This window comes from Ambystoma mexicanum, chromosome 3p (assembly GCF_040938575.1).
Source record: "Ambystoma mexicanum isolate Mex_15411 chromosome 3p, UKY_AmexF1_1, whole genome shotgun sequence".
Classification (NCBI taxonomy): domain Eukaryota; kingdom Metazoa; phylum Chordata; class Amphibia; order Caudata; family Ambystomatidae; genus Ambystoma; species Ambystoma mexicanum.
The window spans coordinates 923490728-923513032 of record NC_090925.1 but is presented as its reverse complement, the minus strand read 5'-3'; positions in this window follow the sequence as shown (position 1 = coordinate 923513032).

The following is a 22305-nucleotide window of genomic DNA, read 5'->3' as shown; positions in this document are numbered from 1 at the left end:
CTCATTCACGGACAAGGTAATAGTGTGCTGTACACCAGGGATACAAATCCTCAAAATAAGGGAAACCATTCAAGCATATTGTGGATGGAGGGTACAGAGGGGGGTGCCAGTGGATGAGGAGCTATTCCAATACAAAACTGAGAGTGCAATCACATGGCTCCCAGGGATTCAAGGGAAAATGTGGCACATTCCAATTGAGTATTTGTTCTGACCAGAGATACCTTTGGATGAGGCAGAAGGGACAATAATACCACTGGAGATCGAGGCAGGGATTATGGGCGATGGGTGGATAGCAGTACACGGGATGAACAACACTGGACGATCATGGCTAACAGTGATTGCCGTAGAAGAAGGGTATAGATTGACAATAGTGACAGATAAAGAACTATTCCGGGACAACTGGTTAGACCATGAGATGGTGTTGGAAATGAGTGTGAGCTATTGGATAAAGATACATTACAGAGAGGTAACAGAGAGGATGACGATGGCACTGAAAGCACCACAATCCTTCTGCAAGGAGGATCTGGCCCAGGTACCCAGCATCCTATGGACCACCAGTCCCTATGATGTGGGGCTTCTGAAGGGGGTCGGGGAGTGAAAATAAAACTGAAAAAAGGAGCAATTTGGCCACGAGTGAAGCAATACACACTATCAAGGGAAGCAGGCAAAAGCATTTATTAGAAAATGTCATCACTAGTGAAACAAGGCATACTATTACCATCAGAATCACCATGCAACAGTTCTGTGTACGCAGTTAAGAAAGCAATGGGGGGTCATGTCATTTTATCCAGGAGTTGCAGCCTCTTTATCATATTGTAGAAGCAGAGTATCCTTTCATTCCAAATCCGTCGACAATCTTCTGCAGCAATCCAGCAGAAGCTGCCTATTTCACAGTCATAGGGCCTCATTACGTGTCCGGTGGTAACTGTGCTGGTGTTACCGGCAGGTTGCCTCCGGACCCGTAATGATTTACCGGCGCACGACTTCCCGGTAATACTGGGGTATTACAACCCCTGCGGTCTGGAAATCATGTGCCAGAAAATTGTAAGTCCCCATTGCCATAGAGTCCTTGGGAATGGCGACCACGGAAGCACCGGCACCATTCTTAATGGTGCCAGCGCTTCCATGACGGCTTTCCTACTGTTGGCCGCTGAGCCTGGCAGGGTCAGACATGTTGGGTACAGTGACTCTAGCAGGCAAACCCGTAGTGTGGCGGTCCAGACCAGAACACTTATAATAAGCCCCAGAGAGTTGAAGAATGCCTTCTTCTCTATACCATTACACCCAGACTCAAAATACTTGCCTTCCTTTATTTATAGAAACAAGAAGTGAAAACATACAAGACTTCCTCAAGGGTACTGCAAGTCACCTTCAATATTCAATAGGGTCCTACAGATGGACCTAGGCAATGTACAGATGGAGAGCATGTTCATACAGTACGTAGATGATATTTTGATCTGCAGCACGACAGAAGAACAGTGTAGAAATTACTCAGCACACATGCTGAAAGTGTTAGCTGACAAAAGTTACAAGGTGGACAAAGCCAAATTATAGTACTGTCCGAAACAAGTGCTATACATTGGACAGTTAATTCACAAGTCACCATGGATCCATAATTATTTCGTGAATTGCTGGTTAATTCACAAGAGCCTGGATAGGACACTGATGACAACCATATCCTGGGAATCCCCCTTTTACAAAGGGAAACAACTAATTGGTAAAGAAGAATCCAAAAGATTGGAATTGCAGCACTAACAACAACCCTCAGAAGAATCTAACAAGACAAGCAAGTAGGCTTTTCTCCTGAGGAACCATGGATAGAAATCCATGGAGAAACACGTGTTGAGAGAATGGTACTAAGGGTGGTACTAAGGGCACTTATAAAAAAAACTATCAATGTAAACACAATTGATGGGTGGTGCAAGTACCTACGACAACAAAGGAAAGTACCAATAGTGATGGATGGTGCAAGTACCTAAGGCAACAAAGGGAAGCACCAATAAGAACTTAATCACCAATGTTAATATGAGAAATGGGTGTTTACTAAACCACTAAAAAAGAAAGACAAACCAAATCAACGAAGACACAATTGATCATGGTAATAAGGATTTAATGATAAGGATGAAAGACAATTATGGATGCATGGTGACTTGTGAATTAACCAGCAATTCATGAAATAATTATGGATCCATGGTGATTTGTGAATTAACCAGCAATTCATGAAAATATTGGAAACTACCCTACAAACTGCATGGTGACTAACTAATGAAGACACAATTGATGGCTTAATAAAAATCAATTTGAAATTGATGTATGGTAAGATTTTACATAAATCTAAGAAAGAGAGTTGAAACAATATAGCTAGCGCACTGCTTACCGGGCTCAGACACAAGGTAATAAGTCATGATTTTTATTGCCACGGTCACAATATACTGAACCCTAGCACGCAAACAGCTACAACCAACATTTTGGACTCATAGGACTCACCCTGGAACAAATCCTGACTTGACCAAACTCTACTCTTTAAAGCTATACATTGGACAGATGATCTCACCAAAATGACCACAGGTGACTCTACGCAGGACAGCTAAACCCACGAAGGTAGGAGAGAAACAGCAATTCTTGGGGTTCTGCAATTACTGCAGGGTTTGGGTCTTTGACTACAGCACTTACACCAGACCTCTATTGAGTGTTCTGAAGGAAGTACAGAAGGGACCCAAGATAATACGATGGACAATGGAAATGACAGAGGTATTTGATGAGCTGAAGGAAGCGATATGCACAGTTCCAGTCTTAGGGATCCCAGACTACAAAAAGGAATTTCTTTTGTTCTCACACTATGATGGGGTAGTGATGACAGCAGTTCTGAAACAGAAGGCAAGCTTGGGGCACAAGCCTCTAGCATAATACATTGGGAAGCTCAAACCAGTAATGAGAGGACACTATCCTTGCGAACAAGCTTTGGCTGCTGCCACATTCACAGTGGACAAGTCAGCAAGTATTACCATGGGGTGCAGCACCACTTTTTACGTGGAACATGCCCTATTCGCCATACTGGATAAACCAAAGAGCACACTGTCAACACAGAGAGCATCAGGATATGAGGTGTTACTATCAAACCCATCACTTAAGGTAGGGAGGTGCAGACTTGTTGACCCAGCAACCTTTCTCACAGACTTCTTACAGGAAGGTGACTATGCACATGACTGCACAGGAATTCAGTGACACCCGCAAGGTACAGGAGGACGCACTTGAGGGGGAGACGTGCTTTACATTGACGGGTCATCAACGATTGACCAGACAGATGGGTCAGGCATACAGGGACGGCAGTGGTGAGGCTAAGAGAGGATGTAACCAGTCAGGTAGTGGTTGGTGCACGATTGCCATCACATTATTCAACACAGGCATCAGAACTAGTGTCCTTAATGTTAGCACTGGAGCACAGCAGAAAAAAGGAGATGACAACTTACTGAGACTCAGCATATGTGACATCCACAGTACACTCAGGACTGTCATGATGGATGAGGAGGGGCTTCAGGAGGGCTGACGTGTCACCAGTACAACATGCACTTCTATTGGGCAGGCTAGTAGAAGTTATACGTTACCATGAGCAGATAGCAATAGCACCCAGGGAGGAAAAAGACCTGTGGACTAGGAGGGGATGTACAGGATCTCCAACAGATGTCCTATGGTGGCAAAATAACACAGGGAAAGTGGTCATGCCACTCACATTGTTGGACACAGCACTGACACAGTTACATTATCCAACACATGCAGGGAAGGAGGTGCTTGCCACCCACATTGTAAAAAAATTGTTCTGTCCTTATTTGGCAGAACATGTGGCTGAATTTATGCTCAACTGCCTAGTTTGTAAGCAGTTTGCTGCAGGACATACATTGAGAGTTGAGAGAGGAGCATACCTTGCTTAGTTGCTCCATTTCAATACCTCCACTTCGACTATGTCGACATGATCCAAGTCTGCCAAGGATACCGCTACATGATAGTGGTTATATGCCCATTCTCTCAGGGGATTGAGGCAGGCACCTCTTCCCATCCTGATGCCCTAAGGGCAGCAACATTTCTGGTCCGGGAATCATTCCCACAATGGGGCGTTTGTGATGTCCTGCGGCCCTCACTTCGCCAACGAGATGTTCAAGCACATTACAACGTTGCTGGGCATTCAACACACATTTTCCTGTGCTTACCACCCGCAAGAAAACACGGTGTGTGAACGCCTCAATGGCCTTCTGAAGGAAAGAATTGAAAAAACTAAAAAGAGTACAAACAATAACTGGCTTCACTGCTTACCCTTACTCAGGGACGTCATTTGGGGGTCGCCAGAGGTCGCAAGAGCGACCGCTGCTCATTGGCTTGCGACCGCTGTCATTCTCTCGCGACCTCTGGCTTTCCCCCAATCGGAATGTAGGGTCTGAGGGGGGGCGTGGCCACAGCTAGCAAGCACAGAGTGGCGTGTGCGCAGGGTTCCGCCATTTTGTCCACTTGCAGCACAGCACACGTGTTTCTTCCTGTCCTTGTGGCTGGCTGCCTGCGTGTGCCGTCCTCGGAGCAAGCTCAATGCTCTCCTGCCCGGGCAAGTTGCAATACGGTAAGAAATGAGCGAGGGGTGAGTGTGTGTTCTGTCTGTGCTGGGGCGGGGGGCGGTTGCCGTCCGGTGCTAATTCGATTTCTTGTGTCGCAGTTAGAGGGAAGAAACAGTACGTACCAGGAGAGAGGGACCAACTTAATAATAAGGAGTTATGTATATTGGGTGTCGGTAGTGCGGCTCGCCATCTACGGGTTGGGGGCGGGCAGATAATGCGGGCATCATCATGTCGTGTTGTTTGCTTGATGTTGTTTTTGTAGGCTTTGTAAGGGCACAATGTCGATATGGGCACAGGCATGGTTGGGGAAGGAGTTTAGCATGCAGATAATGCACAGGTCTGGTCGCAGGAATGTAGTCTACCATGCAAGGTTGGGGCGATGGGCGGGGGTGCAGCGCCACGTGAAGGGCAAGGTTCAGATAGTCACTGGGAGCGTGTATGCCTGCCTCGTTCCTAGTCCTGGGGAAGCGCTTACTGCATGCAACGCGGGGGGTTTAGCCCAGAGCAATGGAATTTAGCAAGGGTTTATGCTTCATGTCACGTATATGCGCTTTGAATTAAGGCACTATATAAATAGCACATAATTATCATTATATGTAGAATTACCAATGCATCAAACTGAAAGGGTAATATGGGGAAGTGGGGAAAAAGGGGCCCTGGCATGTTTTTAGGTGCATTCTGGGTGTTGTGGTTTGCGCTCACGTGGGGCAAGATGTTGGGGGTGGTGGAATTGGTCACAGGTTACCAAATTTCCATAGGCGTGGCATAGAAATAACATTCTAATTGAAGGAGCTGTTGCGGTTTTGCCAAGGGCTATAGGTCTGCGGGTAGTTGGAAGGGATGGATAGTCGGTTGGGGGAGAGGGGAGTGGTGAGCAAAGGAGATGGGGAGCTCTGGGGCGAGTGCTATGTGAATTGGGGTGGAGGGGGGGAATGGCATTCAGGACGGTGTGGCCAGGTCACAGGAATATCAAAGGGCCGACGGACATGCGGGCAAACGAGTTAGATAGAACAGCCTGCCTGCGATATCCAAAATCCAAAGGATTCCTTTAGTTTATGGTTTTTGTTTGTGCCGAAGTGTGACTACTGTAGCATGTTGTACATGGGTGCCGGTTCACAAATGTATCGCAGTTTTCCCAGGAGTGATGTGAAATCAACAAAACAGTAGGATAAGTGGACAGCCTAAATATGTGTTTAACTTGTATGCCAAGGGACCACCATATAACCTGGAACCTAACATTTTAAAAACGTTATTGGTTTTATTAAGCAGTAGAAAACTTAGCACGATAGCCTTTTTAAAAATTCTCTGGCAGTAGCTAATAATAAAGCAACAAACATTAGATTGTACAGAGTCAGTAAGTGCTAGTGAGTGGCGAAAAAAGGAACTAGTGGTACTTGTACTGCATCCAAAAAAGGGCGTAATGGTAAGACAGATGGGGGAGCGGTGTTGGAGGAGGGACAGCGCGCGGCAGGTCTGGGCTTGAGTCTTGACTTTGGCTTTTCAGTGTTCAATGGCTCTTTTTACATTGTGGCCAGACCACACATTGACTGGAACAATAAACTAATGGCACTAGATTCATCCCTGGCAGCAGAAATATCAAAACAATATATTCATAAATAGAAATATGTATACGACTATGCATGCAAATTAGAAAAGATACTATTTTAGATACACAAATCTGCAGTACTCTTTAAATATACTTTAAAAGGAACACCTCGTCGGTTCTACCAGGAATCAAACCTGTGCCATCAGATTACACACAGATCTCTGAAGACAATGCTTACCTCGCTGAGCTATATCACAGCTTGCCATTCCTGCTCTTGTTGGTTCTTGTATAGAGCTACCGCTGGGATAGTCTCTTTAGGGAGAAATGGTGGTACATTTGTGTATGCGCAATTCTGCTTGCACGTTCACTACCAAGATCATTACTTACATGCCATTCTTCCTGCTTTGCCATTGACTATACATACCCTCATTGGCCTAAATTTGTACTTCTGACTTGAATATATTCTAGATGTAAATACTTGGTAGACTTGTAACTCTATGTACTTTTTCACGTGTAACTGTAACTATGTACTATATTGTCTGCACACCTTTTTGTAACTAAGCTTTGAATGCTCTTATGCAATGCACCCGTATACCTTTTGGTCTGGTGCGCAATACAAGTAATAAACAAACAAACGTGTGCAATCACATGAGTGCCACGCAAATATAGTACAGGCGGTTTTGCACATGGGGTTAATGTGATTGTGTAAATGTACAGTTGCAAAATTTAGTTTCATGACATCTTTGTGGCCAGTTGTAATGTCTCCAGATGTTACAGAGAAAGGCTGTGCATTGCAGTTCATCTGCCCCACTGTCTTTGGATTCCCACAGTGAGGGCCTCCTGTAGAAAAATACTTGAAATGTTTTTTCCTCTTGAGTTATGCAAGCACTTTGAAGAGACACAGGAAGATGATCAGTTAGCAGTATTTGCCAATGCACTAATGAAGCCCATTTTAAACTTAGCTATAGGTTCTGAAGGAGATGAAAATCGGTGACATCTGGCTGTTTTTTGCAGAAGTAATGAAGTCCATGAAACAACTGCAAAGAGTACAACGCAACACTGAAGGTAACTTGTTGAATCAGAAGAAAATGGGGTAAGCGCCAAAATCATTGAAGACTGTGGATGCCATTGACTAGAAGAATGCATGTTCTCGGTGAAATATTCTCCCTCTCCCCTTTTATACTTGCTTTCCCCTATTTCCATACCCGCCTATCTGCCCCTGTCCCCCCAGAATGTGATTTTGCTCTCTAGTCCTGTTGAAATAACAGGGCAGATCCACATAAAGAGGGGATTTGGATTCATACACTTCCCATGGGAACAAGGGCCTTGACACTGCTACATATGATGATCCATTCTTGTATGAAATGTCACAATACAGTGATATCGTAACCATATTTTTCTTAGTGTTATGAGGGATAATTCTTTATGATGCCACTTCCTGTGATGTCATGTGAGGGCGTGGTCAAATGGCATCACTTCATGTGATATCACAGGGGGCGTGGTCAAATGACATCACTTCCTGTGGTGTCACTCTTGGGGCGTGGCATTGTGATGTCACTTCCGCTACCCCTGGCATTTTGGTGAAATGACGTCCCTGCCCTTACTATTATTTGCATTGCACAATAAGCCCGGGTCTGACCACCATTTAACCCCACAGGAGGTGGTGACAGGACGGCATATTCAACTCCCCCTGGCTCCTACCACTAGGGCATTAAAAGATGCAGATAGTAGTGTGACTGTTTTAGCCAAAGAAATGTAGGATTATGTTACTTACTTGATTGCTAGTGCCTCTTTTATCTTTCGGATACAATGACAACAGGGAGACCCTGAAGCCAAAGGAGAAAATGGCAGAACCAATGGCCCAGAGGATTTGTTAAAAGAACCACCTGTTTTTCCTGAGGACCAAGTCATCCTACGGAATTTCGTCTGTCAGTGGGACGCACACAGATTCAGTGGCCCTTACACTGTTAAAGCCGTTACTGAATTAGTGGTGAGACTGGAGGGGAGGACAGTGTGGAATCATCTTGCAGACATCAAGCCCTACATAGCTGTGTCCTCATCTGGCAACGAGATTGACAGGACCAATGATCATCAGCAAGAGGATCAACAAGATCATTCTGAACTTACACTGTCGAGCGGAGGACACCCAATGGTTACTCGCTCAAGGGCAGCAGTTAGGGCAAGGTCTTCCTATACACCCAGAGTGGGGATACACTGTTTGGTATTTTATTCTCTACATACATTCATCAAGAAAGTGCAACTGTGATATTTCATGACTGTTCATGTTGCTTTATGATTTACAACCTGATACCTTTTCGGGCCAATTTGTCCACTTTATTAGAAGGTCCAACAGATTTCAAGCACGTCCTCCTGGTATTACCATGCTTTTCTAGCATACTTGGACCAAGTTTCCCCACGACTTGAATGAGGAAACCCATCAGTCCTGGCAGTGATTTGTAACCCTAGAATTAGAACTTTGTGGGAGCAACTATTCGTATTTGCAATGAACAACTATATGATTCCCGGGGCTTAACAATAATCTAACACTAACAAAATAAAGCACAATCTTTGCGCATTTCAGATGGGCAATTGATATCTTCAAGCTGCACAAGGATCCACCAGCACAGGTAATGGGTGAAATAATTAACAATATGCTTATTTTGTCATGTCTCTTATTCTCAAGTGGGGTCTTTGCATTTATCTTTTGGCGAATATCGCTTGTGTCTAATGAAACTGCTGTATCCTCTACTAACATTACCCCGACCCCAGCAGGTGGAACAACCATGTCAGGTGGACCGGAGAGCACTGAAAGCACGGTAAGAAGAGGTAAGCACAATGCTGACACAGATATGAGGGGAGTGGACCTTTATCTCACTGACATTGCTCGAGGCTCTAATAACATGTGGTATAAATACATGACCAAAGAAGTCAAGGAAAGCACAGCACTGGGGAGAGCTGTGATGTCTGCTCCTTATTCCCCTGTGCCATGAGTGCCTCCAGAACGTTCATAGAAACTGAAATACCAGCAACAAGAGCTCAATATATTATGTACCTGTCCATGGTTACAACTCAAGAAAGGTTTCAAGGGAAAACAGCAACATTAAGATGGATATCTCGAGCGACATTCCCATACGAAGACAGTTACATAAAGACCCTTGACATGATGAATAATTATTGGCAGTTAGACCAAGCTATAAATATATAACTGATGGGCCGCAGAAATGCGACACAAAAACGTTAATACTGAATGAGCTACCCTGCCCGAAGAGGGGGGTGAAAGAAATAGCAGGAGAACCAGGATGCTGGGAAAGACGGCAGATGCTTGTGGATGGCCAAGTGTACACAGAAAAGGGATGGAAAGATGGAGTAGTAGGAAGCAAAGCACACACCCTGGTACAATCGCCAGTGAATACAGTCCAAGTAGAGAATGACCAGTGCCTGAAGGAATGGGATGCTAGTGCCAAACTGCTCAGCTGGGTAGACAATGAAGCTGGACCGATGCCTATAATACCTTTGAAGAAACAAGCATTGTTCTACAAGAATGAGGGAGACGTGAAAGTTGGAGATAACACAGCATGTTGGTATACAGAAAAACATCCAGCAATGAAGATAGGCACTGCAGTACTGATGGATCGTTACTGGGTGTGTGGATCCAAGGCATATGCAAAGTTGCCACCCAACTGGGGAGGAGTTTGCTCATTGGTACACATCAATATGCCATCACTGGTAGTGCCCCAGAAGGATATAAAGCTTGATGACTTCCCAAAGATAGACACTAACACGAGAAAGAAAAGGTCAGTGGGAGTAGGAGAAAAAGGAAGAAAGAAACGGGTCATGGGAGTGAGTAGAGTGAAAAGAGAAAACTATTTCTCATCAGAGTCAGAAATTTCCCTAGATGATGTACCACTTGAACATTTTATTCAGCAGAACAGAAACTTTTTTTGCGTCAGTGGTTCCAGCAGTACACACATATGCAAATGCAAAATGGCTGCAGATTACCAGGTGGGAGTTGATGCTTATTAGGAGTTCTTGTTGCAGGTCCGTACCTGCCAATGACAGAGAGAAGGGCACACTGACAGAAGCAGTGACCCAACTGTCAAAAATGCATGCCAAAATTGAGGAAGAAGCAAAGGGGACTGGAAAAGACCAAAACTGGATAGCATACCTCTGGTCATTGATGCCTTCATGGCTGGCAGACAGACTGAAAGTATTGCTAAGGGCACTAATATTGGTAATAGTCGGACTATGCGTGATAAAGATCTGCATCCCTCAAGGCCGCAAGATGACAGAGAAATTGATAGGGATGAAGGTGATGATAGATGTGAATGTATGCGGTGAAAAGGACAAAATAGTAGAAGAAAGAGATGAGCTGAGAGCAAGGATGAGGGAATGTCCACTATTCCCGCAGGAGATGATGAAGTTGGACAATCCACACAACAACAAGAATTATGGAGGAAGATGGGTATGGTGCAACCCAGAACGAGAGTGCAAGTACATGACCTGGAATTTTGACGATCATGCCAACTTCTACGGGCACCTCAGAGGACTGACCTAAATATGGCGACCAAGGATAAAGGTAGTACCATATAATGGAGTGGTCGACAGGTTGACCAGAGGGGGGACTGAAGAGAGGGTCTCAGGAATGCCCCTCCTCACCCCTATGAACATGACAGGATGAAGAGCCAGGAACACTCGAAGTCACCCATCTTATTTTGGATGAATCCCAAGTGCAGCATTGGCTGACACGTACACGGAAAGGTATCCCCTCAGTCAGCCCTATACTCCTAACCCAGAACATATCTTTTCAGGTATGGCGGACTCAACAGAGATTGTGGATGAAAATGCCTTAATAGACAGTCTCGATTAAGCACCATGAAGCCATTATGCTGATGTCATTAGTGACACCACGACATAGCAGTGTTATGTCACGGGATGACACCCTGTAAAGAGTGGCACAGGACACCCAGGAAGGATTTTGGGTGGTTGTGCCGAAGTAAGGTGGACAGATAAGTACACACACAGCTGAAAGTACTGAGAATGAAGAGTAGACAAGTGTAGCAAGGAATAAGGTACAACAGAATGGATTCCCTCTAGGGGTGTATGCAGATATAGGAAAAGAGTATTCCACGGACCTTAGGAAAAACTCTAGCCTTCTGCACAGTTTGCTATAACAGAGGCCCACGCTGTTTGCTCATGGCTTGGAACAACAGCTATGTGTGTCTGTAACGTAGAAACGAGACAAGGGAAGGGGCAGAGGTTGCCTGGCGGAAACCAACAAACAAGCTCTGTACAAAAGGATCTACAAACAGTACAAGAGAAGATACTAACAGACAAATCCAGGAAAAGGAAGTCGATAGCAAACTAGCAGAAGGAAATGAAGGAAAAGTCGTATAACAGGATTGGATAGCAGAGGACGGTAGAGAACAAGGTTGAGAGCTCAGAGGAGCAGGAAAGCAATGAGCAAGCCCACAGCAGCAGGGCTGTAAGGTAGGGAGCCCATAGGGAAAGGGCTTAGGGCATCGGAGTAAAGCAGGCTGCACGGCAAGGAGCCCAGAAGGGCCAGGCAGCAAGGAGTGAGCCCTGGGGGGCAGGGCCGCTGACCGTAGAAGGCTGCAGAGGACTGTAGAGGGCTGCTAGGCTGAGAACCCAGTGGACAAAGGCTGTAGTTAGCAAGCAGCGGAGCGTGATCGGCTGCAAGGTAGGAAACAACGAGTACAAGGGCTGTTGGCAGTGGAGAGGAGCAGGCTGTGCGGCAAGGAGCCAGAAGGACTGGGCATCAAGGAGTAAGCTCAGAGGAGCAGGGTCGATGACTGTAGCAGGCTGCAGAGGACTGTAGAGGGCTGCTAGGTTGAAAGTCCAGCGGACGAAGGCTGTAGGTTGAAGGCAGCGGAGCATGATCGACTGCAAGGCAGGAGCGTGGAAGACAATGGCGGAAGGTAGCAGCTGAACGTGTTTGGCTGGAAGGCAGAAGCCCGGAAGGGCAAAGGCAGAGGCTGGAAAGCAGCAGAGCGTGATCGGCTGCAATGCAGAGAGCCCGGCAGGGCAAAGGCGGAGGCTGGAAAGCAGCAGAGCATGATCGGCTGCAATGTAGAGAGCCCGGCAGGGCAAAGGCGGAGGCTGGAAAGCAGCAGAGCGTGATCGGCTGCAATGTAGAGAGCCCGGCAGAGCACTGGAGGAGTCTGGAAAGCAGCAGAGCGTGATCGGCTGCAATGTAGTTTGATGGGAAAAATAGAAAAGCACCAAAGTCTTGCAAATGGGAAATAAGGTCCGTATTGATGGCCAATGTATGCATCCATGGCGCAGGCATGACATGTTAGTCATGAAGCAGACTCACAGCCTTGCACCGCATTACACAAACACACATTTGCATAGAGAACAGATACATATACATACTATCAAAGCCTTATTATGTTTTCACTAGCCAAATGCAGTAACACAGAAATGGAAGGCAACAAGAGATCCTGAGCAAGCTTGCAGATTCTTATGACAATTAACCCTATGGAACTACAGGAGTATATATGGAGCCTGGTAGGACCATGTGTGACTAACTTATAGGTTACTTAGTATAACACGAGCATGTAGAAATCATATTATAAGTCTAAGGAAAATTACAGAAGGCCTCAAGCCACAGAACATGAGACAAGAGGAGTTGATTCAGGCTGCACGGAGAGCAAAGCAAGCTCCCAGTCAAGGTTAGAGATGACCGGTCACATTCAAACTCTAGATGACAAGGGGCAAGCTGCAGAAAAATTGAATAAATCCTCATAAATGCAGGATCTAGAGCTCGATTTTGTGGTCTACTAGCACGTGATCCAGCCGAGCTAGACAATGGGCATTCACCCATGGTGGGAAGGGAGAGCCGTTACCAGCAACCCACATGAAGAGTGAAACAAGTGTTGCAACGTGGATATGCACTCTCATAGGCAAATGTGGTACACTACCAGACACAATACAGACACAAAGGGCCTCATTCCGAGGTGTACAGTAAGGGGTTAATGGCGCCGGTAAGGATGCCGGTGCCGTTAAACCCTTACCGCTGCATTACGTGGTCCTTTAGCGGGTCCCGCTATGTGCGGCTGGTTTTACCAGGCGCCCTTAGTGGGAGCCGCTAAAGGAACATCATGCTAACAACGGGCCGGTTATAAACAGGCCTGTTGTTAGCATGGTCCCCATTCCCATTGAGCCCTGTGGGGGCTCGAATGGGAATGGGGATGGATTCCCTGAATGGGGAAATACCGGGTCCTCCAAGGTTGGAATGGCCTGGTAATTCCCCATTCAGGGAACCCGGACCCGGTATGCGGTAAGGGGGTAGCCATGGTGCTAATAGCACCATGGCTTCCTCCAACCTCGGAATGAGGCCCATAGACATTTCACATTACCTTGACGAGGTGCACGGAGAGCTGAGAACTGAATTGAGACCCAGGCCTGGAGAGATCACCTGTAGCCAATCACGAATTAGAAACTCAGGGGTGGATGGCAAGAGGCAAGAACCAACGGTAAGCCCACTACTCTGCAACAATGTAATAGATTGTTTCTTGGGGAGGGGACAGGTCAACCACCTGACATGCAAGGACCAGTAGAATAACCTCTATAAGGTACGTCTATAAGGGTTTCCACTCTCAATACCCAATACACACCGTGGATAGGTTTTGGGGAAGGGCCGATGTTATGATGTATTGTCACAACAGAACAGGGAAGCACTCATTGTAAAGTTGAGATGTACTGGAGAATCTCGATTGTCTTATATGATCCCTGTTGTTTTTTTGTAATAAAACACAATTCTAACTTGATGTTGGCTGAGTCCTCTGTATATTCTGGGGAAGGGTACTGGGCCCTTGAGAGTGGGACAGACCCCCCCAGACGACCTCTGGAACACTGGGGAACTATCCGAACAATGGTTTCCAACTTTTGATTTTCACTATGGGAACAGAACAACATTTATTTTATCAGTCCCAGGGCAGAAACCCAAGAGCGAAGCACGGGAGCTGTATTCCTGGCATGCTCGAAACAACACATGTTACCACCACATTTATCAGCAGGAACTGGGGGGAAAACCCACAAGGGTTACAGGCAGGTCTAAACATATAACACATCTCAGCAACAGTCGCCTAAGCTGGTGAGCTATAGTTGCAGTATTCTGCTGTAGGAATCCATACTTCTCCTGGGCCCGCAAAGAGCTTTGGCCTATTTTCTGCCCCTCATCACACCAATCAAGGCTGAAGTGATGATGAGACGGCCTTGTCACTTTGTAGTGAGCAGCGCTTGCTAATTTCACAAGATGCATGCTAACACTTCAGAAAGCCTGAGCTCAGCCCAGCCATGCACAGTGATTTAGGAGAGCATGGCCCTCTGACCAAATGTTTTATTTTTCGTTTTAGGTTGCATAATCTCCACGGGGAAAAATTACCCTCCTGCCCCAGTTGCTCGAAGAGAATGGGTGCAACCGTCCCATTTACCCCCATGTACACAGCCAACACTGCAGACAGAATAACACAACCCATTGTGAGAATGTGTAAGTGATCTATCTATTTCAGTGTCATACTGCGGCCACATCAGAAAGAGGCCGCAAGAGGGGAATTCTCCCTATTCTCTTCAAATAGGGTGCTATTTGCTTGCCCCTTGTTAAAATGCAGCACGTTGTATAGATTTAAAAAAAAGCAATGGTTATGCATTTGAAAGGACATGACAGGGCAACATTGAGAGTGCAACATTAATTTTATAAGTGGATGTCCCATAATCTTAAGACCTTATGGGGCCACTTTTTCAGCTTTTTTTGAAGGGTAAAACACCTTACAAAACACTCCAAAGGTTTCTTTGCAGCTATCTTGAGCTAGTAGAACTGCAATTTTGCACTGTCTTGGCATTGGCAGAAACATTGCCATGTGCATGCTTCTTCAATGTATCCCAGGCTCTAGGGCACATTTTTCCTCATTGCTAAATATTAGTATTAACATTATTATTATTAGGATATTTATTGATTGCTTTGGGAGGCAACAGAGCACTTTGCACATCATAGGATGAAGTACACAGTGAGAAAGAGAAAAGCAGAGATACAAGGGAGCAGGTAGCAAACAGCAGGGAAGGGAGAGGGTGGGCATGTTGGCAGGAAGGGATCTAAAAGCAAACGTAGGAGAAAATGGGGAGAGTGGGCAGATTTCCCAGTCTCATGTTAGGTGCTGAGTGTGTGTGAATGTGTGAGTTAGGGAGCAGCCATTCCTTGAAGAGAAGAGTATTGGGATCCTTCCTGAAGCCTCAAAGTAAAAGGACATGTCTCCTGTTGGCAGGGAGGAGGCTACAGTCTGGGGATTAACAAGGATGGCCTGTGTTCTGTTTTTTTTCCTCCTGCACCGGCAGAGACATGTCCTAACTTCTGGTGGATCATAGGCCTCAGGAGATGTTCATCTTGCCAGTGAGGTAGCTTGGGGACTTGAGACGACCTTGTAGATGATGCAGCAGGATTTGAAGATGTTACAGGCTTGCAGTGGTAGCCAATAGAGTTAGATGAGGGTCGGGTGATGTGTTTGAATTTACAGTCATTGGATGATTCATGCTGCAGCATGTAGGACACATCTCAGAGGTGTCGGGGTTGGTCGCTGGACCCTTCCCATAAGGGCATTGCCACTAAAGTGGTGTGAGAGGACCCAGCCCGGACAGCAGATCTGAAGTTTTTTGCTTCGATTAAGGGGTTGGTTTTCCGCATACAAATGAGTATTGGACCAGTGCAAAGATTCTGTTTTCTGTTTTGAGTTCCAGGATCTTTTCTTGAGGGCGACCGTATTATGCTTCTCAGGAGCTGGATCTTCTGGTAACAGTGGTGTCTAATATGACAATGACATGATGTTTAGAATCAGCCTCCCTCTTAAGGCATTCCTAATCATACCGTTATCAGAGCTATTTCCTGTTTCTGTGCAACACTGCAATGTCAAATCCTTTAACAACATAACTTAAACTCCATTCTTCCAAAAAGAGGAAGTCTCTCCTCGCAGAATGGTGCCCCCCACACAGGCTATTGTTATATGCAAAGAGTCATGGGGGGGGGGTGGCTGGTTGCATTGTATTTTAGTTTGTATGTGCTTTTGTCGAATCACAATTTTGCGACATAAAAGCGCCCACTTCCAGTTTTCCCCAGGCAAACCTGGCGAACACGTTCTCTCGCTGGGCTGCCTCGTTTGAGCTCCACTCTCTAATAGAGGATGCACCCTCGCAAAGTCTGCTCTTCCGCCCCACCACATAACTGTCTCCCACAATGTGTGCGAGGGACACCCCCCAGCACAATTCTACCAGCATCCTTAATTCCAGACGCCAAACTTGTAATGAAGCCCTGTGTGTGTAAAGAGGGAGTAAAGAGACAATTGTTTTAATCAATTCTGTGAAGACGGTCAACGAGCCATGGATCTAAAGGGATAAAAATGATATCCTGAAATCCTCCTTATGCTGGGTCTAGTCTCGCTTCCTCACTGTAGTCCTGTTGTCGGAGCTGATAATAACATGCATCCAGTTATTAGCAGATATCTATTTATTGATCCTTTTTTAGGCACTTATACAACAAGATGCTGTTTCCTGGCACCACAAGGCAAAATGGGGACGGAGCAAGGGGAGTAAATAACATGGCAAAACAAGTAAAATATATAATTGTGATCCTACTAGGCCTCTTGGCATTCAGATGTGCAAGTGCAGTGATGAGAAGTGCAGGAGAGAGGGATGGGTGAGGGTGGGCTGGGGAGAGGACAAGGAATGGACAAATTCTGGTGGGGCCCGGGAGGAAAGTGCCAAGGGGAGCTAGGAGAGAACTTTGGCTAAGTGCTAGGGTCGATGAATACCAGGTTGGGATGCCCAGCCGCCAGGCTGGGGGCCCGTAGGGACAGTGCTGAGGGGCGGGGGATACTGGTGTTGACTGGGTAGGAGGCCTGGCATCCTGTGAGATTCATGAGGACCAGGCCACCAGTCTCAGCGGCAGTGGGGTGATAGGCAAGGAAGGAAGAGTGGGAAGGAGGTAGAGAAAAACAGAGTTTTGAGAGGTCTTCAAAACTAAGGAGGTCCGGCTCAAGTTTGAGAGGGGCAGGGTGGCTGTTCAAAAGAGTGGCATCAGATGAAGGGACTTGCCCCACTCTCTGTTTGGAGAAGCATTTAACAATCAGAGAGTTGAAGTTAGAGGAGCGGAGGGCTCTAGCAGGGAAGTATCTAGGGAGAGAAAGTTGGAGGTAGCATGGCCTCAGGCGCCAGAAAAACTTGAATTTGATGCTTGCAGCAACAGGAAGATAGTGGAGAGATTTTAGGGCTGGAAAGATGCAGTCCTTGGGTTTAAGGCCAAGGATAAGTCTTGCAGCCCTATTCTGGATTAGCTGAAGGGGTGTAGGGAGGAAACTGGGAGAGTGAGGAGGAGACTGTTGCAGTAGTCCAGCCTAGAGAGCACCAGAGCTCTGGAGATGTTGAGATTCAGGGGTAAGGTGAGGAAAGGGAGAATGCCTCTAAGGGGTTGAAGCAGGAAATGGGCCTTCTTGGCAAGGTCCGGGATGTGAGTGGTGAAGGAGATAGCAGAGTCGAAGATGACCTTGAGGTTTTTGGCCTCACAGGATTGTCAGGGTACAGAGTCCAGGCAGGGCGGTCAGGTGGTAGGGGTAAAACAGGGTGCAGATGTCCCACTGAGAAGGATCTCTGTCTTACTGGCATTAAGACAGAGATCATTAGCCATGCACACAAGCCTGGATGGTGGTCAGACAATGAGGGATGAGAGAGGAGGAAGAGGAGTTGGTAAAGGGAAGTTTGAAGGAAACCTGTGTGTCATCAGCGTAACACTGGAAATGGGCAGGGAAGTATAAGGTCAGGTGAGCAAGAGGGGCGAGATAGATATTGAAGAGCCACAGTTATAGGATAGAACCCTGGGGGATGCCGCACATAGAGAGTCTTTGGGTGGAGGAAAAAGGGCCTAGTTGCAACTGGGAAGGGCGGTTAATGAGGAAAGAGGTCAGCCATTCCAGTGCCTAGTCTGTGAGGCCGATGGTATCACAGAGTCGTCTTATGAGGATAGAATGTTTGACTGTGTCAAAGGCAGAGGAGAGATCAAGGAGAATGAGAACAGTAGGAGAGTTAGAGTCAGGATTTGCCAGCATGTCTTCACAGGTGTTCAGGAGAGCAGTTTCCGTGCCTCTGGATGCCCAGAATCCAGGTTGATGTTCATAGATGCAACCAACAAGTTCAGTGTGAAGGGCCAGTTGGGGAGGACCAACTTCTCCAAGAGTTTGCCAAGGAATGGGGTAGTGGAAATAGGGCGATAGTTAGTTGAGCAGGAGGGATCTGCGACTGCTTTTTTAAAGAGAGGGTGCACACGGGTGTGCTTGAGGGAGAGAGGGAAAGATCTGGAGGTGAAGGAGTGATTACAGAAGTCGGAAAGAGCCGGGGCGAGGGAGGAGATGTTGTCCTTAATGGTACTAGAAGAGCACAGGTGTTCCTGTTTGAAGGAGACTTTCATAGAGCGAACAACTTTAGAGACGTCATCCGGTACAATGGGAAGGAGGGAGGAGAGCGCAGGGGGTGGAAGAAGGGGAGCGAGGGGAGCCAGGGGTGCAGGAGTGGGGATGGAGGAAAGTGAGAAGAAGATGTCCTGAGTTTTAGATGTTAAATGGGAGGCCAAAGTGGTGCAGAGAGCATAGGAAGGAAGGAGAGAGGTGCAGACTGCATTTGGATTGGCAAGTTCCTTGCAGATTTTAAAAAGTTCAGCTATGTTGTTAGTGGCACCAGAGATGTAGGTTTGGACGTGGGCCCTCTTCTTGGAGCCGGTAGAAATGCGATATTGCCTTTCGAGCAGGCGGCAGGCCAGTTTGTCAGAGGATGAACCTGAGGTCTGCCACTTCCATTCAGCAACTTTGCACTTACGTTTCAAAGATGCTAGATCGGAATCATACCAGTAGTTGCGCTTGGAGGCAGGTTTCAGATGGATCCTCATGACAGGCGCAAGGATGTCAAGGGTGTAGGAGATAGAGAGGTGCAGGCTAGAGAGGACAGTGTCAGAGAGGGAGTCGTCAGAGTTAGAGGTGGGAGAGGGGACAAAAATTGAAGCAAAAGTAGCAACTTTCATCTGCTTCATTGGTTGAATGATGGCAAAGAAGGCTGGCAGTGCAGGGGGAGGCTCTGACAGTGAGCCAAGGGGCCCCAGGCAGGAGGAGAGGAGAGAGTGGCAGTCCAGGAAAGGGTGGTGCTGACCAGGTTAGAAATGTGGATGTCTCCGTAGATGAAGGCATCTAGAGTGTGTCCTGCTGAATGAGTGGGACCGGAAGGAAGGATAGTGAGCGAGTTACAGAGGTCACAGAATTGTAAGGTGGCTGATTCAGGGAAGTCGAGGTAAATGTTGAAGTCGCCAAGGAGGAGTTTGGAAGAAGAAGTCAAGACTGAGGAGGAGAGGTCAGCCCATTCAGAGAGGAAGAGAGAGATGGGTCCCGGGGGCCTGTAGATGGTAGCGATGGTGAGTGAGGAAGTAGGAGAGACCCTGATCCTACAGCCGAGGCATTCAAAAGAAAGGTACGATTGCGTAGGTATGATAGAGGCAGGGACACACTCTGGGAAGATGAGGGCCACTCCGTCCATCAGACTGGTGGAGCCTGGGATTGGAGAGTATTTTGTAGCCCATGGGAAGGAGAGTGTCAAGAGCAAGAGGAGGAGAAAGGGGAGTCCATTGCTCCGGGGAGGGTACAGAAAAGAGGATGTTGGTAATAGTCTGCCTGGAGGTAGCGTTGACGTAGGTGTCAGCAATAGATAGTCCTGGATTAGAGGCCACGCGGGCTTTTCTAAGCTTTTTTCTTCCAGACTGAGAGAGGTAGGATAGGTGATAGAATAGCAGTTAGAATAGATGGGGTAGATAGGTAGAGCCATGTAGCAAGGGAGGGGTGGGGGTAGGGGTGGGGGTGGGTCAGGGTGGGTCAGCACACGAAAGGGTTACTAGGTGGCCTAGCAGCCAAGCAGATGGGCAGAGTATGTACTAAAGTACAGCTGGTAGATATGAGTAGTGGCATGTCGCTACATCAACCACTGAATGTAAAGTGCTCAGGCGATGCTTGGATCACTACGCCAGAGGACATTTGAACAACCAGACCAACACTTTCTGGGACCCGTCCCCCCCCATTTGGCAGAGTACGAAGGTGGAACATGAGTGGATAATACATGAACCCAGAATTCCCATGGATAACCGTCCAGGACGTGGGTTTCTGCAGCACTCCACATGCAATTCACCTGCACAATAACTACCATGCAAATCCATGCGCATTCTAAGACATTTCAGTCCCTACAAAAGAAGCAGTGAACATTGAATACAAAAATGCATTAAGGTGAAAGTGAAAATTCCCAAGTGTTCTAGGACGGTTCTATGTGATTTCCTTGAGTTTTTTTCATTGAGGGAGAATTCATCAAATATTGTTTTTGTAGAATATTTTACCACACATTTATGTGGGGGAGACCCCCCTTCAGAGCCCCAAAACCCTTCTACAATTTGTATTACCCTAACCCGCCCACATACATTTGCATCAAAATGTGTTGAACAAAATTTGATGATTTCTGCCTTTTAAAAGAGAGGCATACCCTTGCTTCGAATACATGAGGCTCCACAGGCTGTCATCATTCCCCTCTCGTCTGCCAACTATGTGCGCATATTGTACACTGGGTTCTGTTCTCACTTTACCACTCTGTGTTCTCAGGATCTGGTAGAGGCAGGCCATATTTTATGATATGTTATGTTACAAGAGCTTGATATAGCGCAAACTATTACCAGTAGGTATCTTGACGCTGTAGCTGAAGGTCATAAGGGTAAATCAGAGACGAGCAAGAGGAAAACTTTCTAGATCAGTGAGGGTTTAGGAAAGTTTTAAGAGCCTTGCAAAAAGTAAGATAGCCATCAATGAGCCTCAGAGTCAGCGGCAGGGTGTTCTAGAGGCGGGGTCCAGCCACAGAAAACACCCGATCCCTAAAGTCCTTTTTTTGAACTGCATTACACATAAGCCTCAGTGACCAGCAGAGCAAAATACCCTACCTGGGGCATAGGCAGTAAACCTTTTTGGGAGGTTCAAGGCCCCTTGACCGTGAAGCGCATGAAGAATAAGGCATAAAGCCTTAAACTTCACTATGCCCTCAACAGGGTTCCAGTGAAGTTTCTTCAAAATGGGGGAGGCATGAGAACATTTTGGAAGTCCTGACACTAATCGGGCTGCCATATTTTGAATGACCTGCAGCCTCTGGAAATGGTATTTGGGCTGATCCAGCAATGTGCATTGCAGTAGTCCAAAATACCAATAACTGCACTGGCAATCATTGGGCCCTTCATTTTAGCAGGAATGAGAGGCATCAGTTTTCTTAATGTTCTCAGCATAAAAAAGCCAGAACTACATCTGCTACTTATCTGAAGTTCGGGGGAGAGGGTGGCAGAAATCTTCACCCTGAAGTTTGTTACTGATTCAACAGGAGAGGGAAGGTTGCCCAAGAATGAAGGCCAAAATTCATCGGTCCATAAGGACCGAGCTGATGGGGAATCCACCACCAGCACTTCAGATTTACTTCCATTAAGCTTGAGACAATTTTGGCTATTCCAAGCATCGATATCTGCCAGGCATCCACCCAAGCAGATAGCTGCCACCCTAGGGTTGGGATCAACTCAAAGAATTACTTGGGTGTAATCGTTGTATGCATAAAATTGACAACCGTATTGTTGTATCAGGTCTGCCAGTGGACGGAACAGAAGTAGTGATATATCCAGACCCAGCGGGACTCGGCACGACAGAGCAATAGGTTCGAACAGAACAGGGGAAAGGACAAGTTCTGAAAGAAAGGATTTTAGCCACTCCAATGCTCCACCAGAGATACCGGCCTCCACGAAGTGCTGACACAGAATAGTGTGGTCAATGGATGAAACGCATTGCTTGAACCTCCGCTTGCAAAATCTATGCTATTGTTCAGGCATACATGCTTAATGAACCTCTCTGAAATCCACAACGGACAGGACATTTAAAGACATCATTGAATATAAGTACCCGGTGCATGAAGTGCAGTTTACCAGCTCTGTCACATCACAAGACACATATGACGATAATGGCATGTGTTCCAAAACAAATGAAGGCTGATCCACACACAGTGTGCCTCCTCCCTGGATAGCCTCCTCTTAAGTGTTCAGGTCTTCAG